Here is a 7,386-nt window from a genome sequence, read left to right as displayed (position 1 = left end):
ATATTGTCTTTCACTTCACTATATTTGAATTTCCAATCAGTTGTTCTCTGTTTTGCATCTTTGGAGGGATTGGAAATTAATTATGATCTCCAGGCCATGAGTTCTGCTTCCATTATTCTTTTGTATCACTTGCAATATTCAGGAATCCCTTGCCATGGTTCTACACTCTTTTGCTGTCTTGGGAATCTATAGAGACCTCTGCTTTATCTGGGATTGGTTCAATTTTCTTTATGTTGCAATAATTATTTAGAGATGGTTGGACTTCTTTCAAGTTCGTGGTGACCATTTTCTCTTCTATTTTAATAAATTCTATATTGGATGTATTCATGGGCAAGTTTTGTATTTGAACAAAATTAATCTGGAAGAACAAAAGACCAAGAATATCAAGGGAATTGATGAAGAAAAATGTGAAGGAATGTGGTTTTGCAGTACCCTATCTCCAAGTGTATTACAAAGTGGTAATCATCAAAACATTCTGGTACTGGATAAGAAACAGAGTGGTAGGTCAGTGGAATAGATTAGGTACACAAAGTAGTAAATGATCATAGTAATTTAGTGTTTGAGAAACCCAAGGACCCAACCTTCTAGGACAAGAACTCACTATTGTGACAGGTAAAACTAAATATGTGTGGTCACCTTACTTGTCCCCAGTGTGGGGAAAGCTAGCTAGGGTTTATTTATAAATTAGAAACTTCAGCAAAAGTTTAGGCATTAAGCATTTATTAAAGTATATTAGAGGTTAGCAAAGAAAGAACACATATCTCTGAAAGAATAGGAAAGCCTAGCTAAGATCTACATGGGAGGGAGAGAGAAAGCTGCCTCTACCTAGCAGACCCACACTACCAAGAGAAAGATCCTGTGTCTCTTTGAGCGGAAGCTCCCTGCAGGACAGGAAGAGAGGTGGTCCACACACATAGCTCCAAGCTAATTGGCTGGTAGCATTCAAATCCATTGATTGACATGACTTGAAGGCGGTCCATGAATTGTGAGGTAACTTCTGGATGCTGGATTGACCTTAGAAAGGTCAACTCATGCTCTTTCAGTGTGTGGGGGGGAGGGGCCCTGGTAATAATATTCTCACACTATTTAACAAAAATTGCTGGGGAAACTGTCAAGAAGTTTGAAACTAGATATAAACCAACATGTCACAGCATATGCCAAGATTAAGGTCAAAATGAATATATGATTTAGAACATTAATATTTTTATCTATCAGATCTATGGAGAATAGAGTAATATGAGATGTGAAATGGATAATTTTGATTTCATGAATTTAAACAGGTTTTGCAAAACAAAACCAGTGTAATCAAGATTAGAAGGAAAACGGAAAACTGGGGAAAATAGTTTCTCTGATAAATGCTTCATTTTTCAAATATATAAAGAACTGAATCAAATTTATAAGAATATGTCATTCATCAAAAAAGGGGGAGGGGCAGCTAGGTGTCACAGTGGATAGAGCATTGGCCTTGGATTCAGGAGGACCTGAGTTCAAATCCGGCCTCAGACACTTAACACTTACTTGCTGTGTGACCCTGGGCAAATCACTTAACCCCAATTGCCTCACAAAAAAAAAGGGGGGGGGGAGAAAGGATTTATTTGCACAAACATATCTATGCCAGCTTTTTTTGTGGTAGCTAAGAATTGGAAATTGAAGGGATGTCCATCAATTGGGGAATGGCTAAACAAGCTGTAGTATATGATTATGATGGAATATTATTGTGACATAAGAAATGACAGGCAGGATGATTTCAGAAAGGCCTGGAAAGACTTGTATGAACTGATTCAAAATAAAGTGAACAGAAGCAGGAGAACACTGTACACCATGACAGCGATAGTTTGCACAATGAACAATTATGAATGACTTAGCTGTTCTCAGGAATACAAACATCCAAAACAACCCCAAAGGACTAATAATGAAGCATATTATCTGCCTCCAGAAAAAGAACTCATATTTATTGAATACAGACTGAAGTATGCTATTTTTCACTTTCATTCCTTTTCTTTTATTTGAATCTTCTTGTATAAAACTACTAATATGGAAATGTTTTACATGATTATGTATGTATAATCTATATCTGATTGCTTACCATCTAGGGACGGTGGAGGGGAGGGATGGAAGAAGGGGTAGAATTTGGAACTCAAAACTTTATATATATATATATATTTTTTTTTTATCAATTTATCATTTTATTTTCCCCAATTACAAACCAAAAGAATCTTTAATATTCATTTCTTTTTTTTCTTTTTTTTTTTGTGGGGCAATGGGGGTTAAGTGACTTGACCAGGGTCACACAACTAGTAAGTGTCAACTGAACCACCTAGCTGCCCCCAACATTCTTTTTTTTTTATTTTTAATTTTTAAAAATTTTTTTGTGTGTGAGGCAATTGGGGTTAAGTGACTTGCCCAGGGTCACACAGCTAGTAAGTGTTAAGTGTCTGAGGCCGGATTTGAACTCAGGTACTCCTGAATCCAGGGCCGGTGCTCTATCCACTGGGCCACCTACCTGCCCCCCCCCCCCAACATTCATTTCTAAAATCTTGGAACTAAAAACTTTAAAAACTAAAATGTTGGGGCAGCTAGGTGGCGCAGTGGATAGAGCACTGGCCCTGGAGTCAGGAGTACCTGAGTTCAAATCCGGCCTCAGACACTTAACACTTACTAGCTGTGTGACCCTGGGCAAGTCACTTAATCCCAATTGCCTCACCAAAAAAAAACAAAAACAAAAAACCAAAACTGAAATGTTAAAAAAAAGTATCTTAATATACAATTGGGGAAAAGCTAAATATATTAAATCAAGGATAGAAGTCACTCCCTACTTGATAAATGGTCAAAGGGTATAAACAAGCAGTTTTTAAAAGAAATCAAATATAATACTAGTAACATGAAAAAATCCTCTAAATCAGTATTAGAGAAATACAAATTAAAACAACTGAGATACCACCTTTCACCTATCAGATTAGCTAATGTTGGAGGGGATGTGAAAAATTTGGGATACTAATGCATTATTGGTGGAGTTACGAACTGATCTAACCATTCTGAAGAGCAATTTGGAACTATGCCCAAAGGGCCATGAAACCATGTATATCCTTTGAATCAATATTACCACTATTAGGTCTGTATCCCAAAGAAACTTTTTAAAAAATGAAAAAGACCTATATGTACAAAAATATTTATAGCAGCACTCTTTATGGTAGCAAAGAACAGGAAATTTTAGGGATGCCCATCAATTCGGGATTGGCTGAACAAGCTGTGGTATATGATTGTGATGGAATACTATTGTGCTATAAGAAATGATGAGCAGGAGGAGTTCAGAGAAACCTGGAGGGTCTTGCATGGGCTGATGATGAGTGAGATGAGCAGAACCAGAAGAACATTGTACACAGTATCATCAACTTTGTGTGTTGATCTACTGTGATGGACTATATTCTTCTCACCAATGCAATGGTACAGAAGAGTTCCAGGGAACTCATGATAGAAGAGGATCTCCAAATCCAGGGGAAAAAAAAGAACTGTGGAATATATATATAAAACCTATATCAGATTACCTGCTGTCTAGGGGATGGGGGGGAGGGGAGGGAGGGAGAAAAATCTGAAATTGGAAAGCTTGTATAGACAAAAGTTGAGAACTATCTTTACTTGTAACGGGAAAAAAATAAAATACTTTATTAATTAAAAAAATAAAGATGATAAAAAAAGAAATTATAAACAAGATGGTTTCAAAAAAATCTGGAAAGACCTATATTCATATATATTCAATATATTCATATATTCAATGATGCTGAGTGAAGTGAGTACAACCATAAGTACAATGATCAACTGTGAATGAAATTACTCAAGACAATTCTGAAGGATTTATGAAGAATGTTAATCACCTCCAGAGAAATAACTGATAGAGTCTGAAGGCAGATAGAAACATACTTTTACATTTTATTTTTCTTTTGTGTTTTTTTATCTGTTTTCTTCTGTAACATGGCTAATATGGGAAATGTTTTGCATGATTTCATATGTATAATCTGTATACAATTCTTGCCTTCTCAAAGAGCAAGGGAGGAAAGGGGAAGGGAGGGAGAAGGAAGAGAATTTGGAACTTTCGAAAACAAATGTTAAAATTTTTCTTTCTTCTAATTGAGAAAAAGTAGAATAAAATAAGAGGAAAAATAAAAATATTAACTCTTAAAAAAACAAAAAAACTCTTGCTTTAACTCTTTCAGAAATTCTACTTGTATTTGGACCCAAGCTAAGTTCTTATCCTAGACTTTGATTTTAGACATTTTTGAGTCACTGTCATGTCACCATTACAGCTTTTTATGGTGGGTTTGTTGTTGTTTTTTGCATATTGTTCGAGTCTTTTTTCTGATGTCTGACTTGATGTCAGGATTGTGATCTGCACACTTCTGGAAGGTCTAGGCTAATCCTGGTGCTGCTTTCATTTCAATATCTCAGAAATAAGATTTAGCATCTGCTAGCCTTCAGTGCTCCCAAATTTATGTGATCCAGAGCAAACTCTTTTTGTTGCCCCCATATGGTGATAGCCAAAGTAGGAACATGACCTTGAGTTTCACAGTTAATGTAAAGTACCTTGAGTAAATGTAAATGACCCTGGACAAGTCACTTAATCTTTATGCCTCCGTTTCCTCATCTATAAAATGGGGATAAGAGCATCTACCTCTTAGGCTTGTTGTAAAGATCAAATAAAATTATAATTGTAAAGCATTTAGCACAGTTCCTGGCACATAGTCAGCACTATATGAATGTTAGCTACTATTATTTCTAATTCTTTGCTGTCACAAAAAGGTGCATGTGGGGACTTTCTTATCAGTGACCTCCAGGGGATATATGTCTAATAATGGAATCTCTGGGTCAAAAGGAAGAAGACATTTTTGTCACTTTATTTGCATAATTCCATTTCTAAATTGCATTATTACATGGTTGTCTTGATTCACTGCTTCATCAATGTACCAGTCTGCCTTTTGCCATCTCTTGTCATTTTTGCCAAATTGCAGGATGTAAGGTTTCATTTACAGTCAATCCTCCACTTTTACGGTGCTAATGTTCCTGGAAAACTGTACAAAAGTTTAAAAAATGCAACTATTAATACATTGAGCCTTTGTAAAATAAGGGGTTAGGTTCCTCCTACTACCCTAAACTATAATCTTTCACTAGAGATGGCTGAAAATGCACTTTTCTGCATACAATTCTTTATAACAAAGTATTCATTCTGATATTAGACATTTCCCTTAATACAGTAGCCATGAAATAACTCATAAAATGAAGGGGAGAGGAGAGTTCAGAACTCCTGCCTAGGTAAACTTTGGTGGGAGTGGGAACAAAAGCTTGCCCAGCATCAGTGCTGGCAAGAGGGTGGGGGGTAACCACCATCTCATTCACCCACAAACTTAGCAGTTTTTCTATCTTTTCAATTCCTCATATCTCATTTGAGAGGTTACTTTAGCACTTTCTGGAGCTAGTTCATGAAAACTTTTACTCATGCTTTCCTCCTTTTTGAGGATATAATGAATATTTATTTCTAGTGGCTACAGACATGCCAGCATGGTTTATCTAACATCTTTACTTTCTCACTAAGGCACATTCCTGACTTTGTACACTTGGGTTTAGAGCTCAAAGGACTTACACTATGCTTTGGGAGCATAATTGTAACACAGAACTTGAATTTTTAAGGTGTGTTGTTTAAAAAATCTAAATGTGAGGGCAGCTAGGTGGCACAGTGTATAAAGCACTGGCCTTGGACTCAGGAGTACCTGAGTTCAAATCCGGCCTCAGACACTTGACACTTACTAGCTGTGTGACCCTGGACAAGTCACTTAACCCTCATTGCCCCACCCTACCCCCAAATTGTGATGCATTTTAGATATTGCTTTGTATGTTCTAAGGAATGAATTATGTATTGCTATAAACTAATTGAAGTAGCTTTTGTACTTCCTGGAGACTCCAGGTATCTAAGTCAATGGTGGATAGCAGGTTGATAGATTTTTTTATGTTATTTTATTATTACATAATATCTTTCACCTCTGCCCCTGTAATCTTAAATAACTATATGAGATGTGTTAAGGGCTAAAATTCTAGCTAGTCTGTCTAAAATATTTAATGAGTGGTCGCCAATAAATTATAAGCTTTAGCAAGAGTTAGACTTTTAAGCATTTATTAAGGAGAATAAGAATTTGGTAAAGAGAGAGAAAGGCCTAGATTCCTATCTATTAAAGGGAGAGCACATTTCTAGCTCCGCTCTCCACCAGAGTCCCCAGGAAAAAGCCCCAGAGTCAGCGCCAGTCTCTTCCTTCCTCCTCCCACTAGTCCGCGTCACTTCCTCCCGCCAAAGAAAAGACTCCTGGTCTTGCCCTCAAAGACCTTCGCTTCATGGGCAGAACTCTTCTACAGTAAATATCCAGCAGGTGGCGTCATTCCAATCGTTACAGATGGTTTAGGTTTCCACTTAGCCCAACCTACAATAACAAGCAAAGAAAACTATTGTAAACACCTGATTTGGTACCATCTCCCAGGAACTCACAATGCAGTCCTCCTGATTAGCCATTATAACTAAGACTCAAATGGGTCACCTACTTCCAATTAAGAATGTTCCTTCCTTTATGCAAAGTGAGACATCCCTATAGATCTGTTGAGATTATGGCTGTCATTATCTCACAGTTCCTTATATATAGTTGGTGGCACCTTTCCTCTCCACCCCAAATCCTTTCTAAGTCATAGTGACTCAGGCATGTGGCTTTTATTGTGCCCTTCCCCACCATATTCCTACTGTTAGAACAACCTGAACCTCGGGGGATTCTTGATGAGCAATCTAGAGAGATTAATTATAATAGTCCTTCAAATCTAGATACAAAGTCTGTGTTTCCAAACAAGTAATACCCAAAGCTCCTTTTAGTGGAAAGATTATTATCATCTGCCACCCACCTAATATAATGGCAGGCACAATACTTCTTCCAGCATGTGTAGAGTGATTATTTGTGTGGACAGTGCTATTTACCCTGACAATTACTGCCATGGTACCAACTCAAACTTTACCAGATGGTCTACCTAATTCTATGTGGTGGTATGACTGAAAAGCCACAAAATCAAAGCCTGATTCAAGTGGGCTATTCCCCCAAAGTAAGACCTGATTGCATCTAAAGCAGGCCAGTTATAGGGTCTTGCAAAAGAGAAATAAATCTAGTCTTCCAAAGCCATCTTTTGAATAAAAAAAAATCACCCTGGGGGTGGGGGGAGGCAGCTAGGTGGCACAGTGGGTAAAGCACCAGCCCTGGATTCAGGAGGACCTGAGTTAAAATCTGGTCTCAGACACGTGACACTTACTAGCTGTGTGACCCTGGGCAAGTCACTTAACCCTCATTGTTCGCCCCCCCCCATCTCTCT

Source organism: Dromiciops gliroides, chromosome 3 (assembly GCF_019393635.1).
Source record: "Dromiciops gliroides isolate mDroGli1 chromosome 3, mDroGli1.pri, whole genome shotgun sequence".
Classification (NCBI taxonomy): domain Eukaryota; kingdom Metazoa; phylum Chordata; class Mammalia; order Microbiotheria; family Microbiotheriidae; genus Dromiciops; species Dromiciops gliroides.
Note: the sequence above shows the minus strand (reverse complement) of the source record.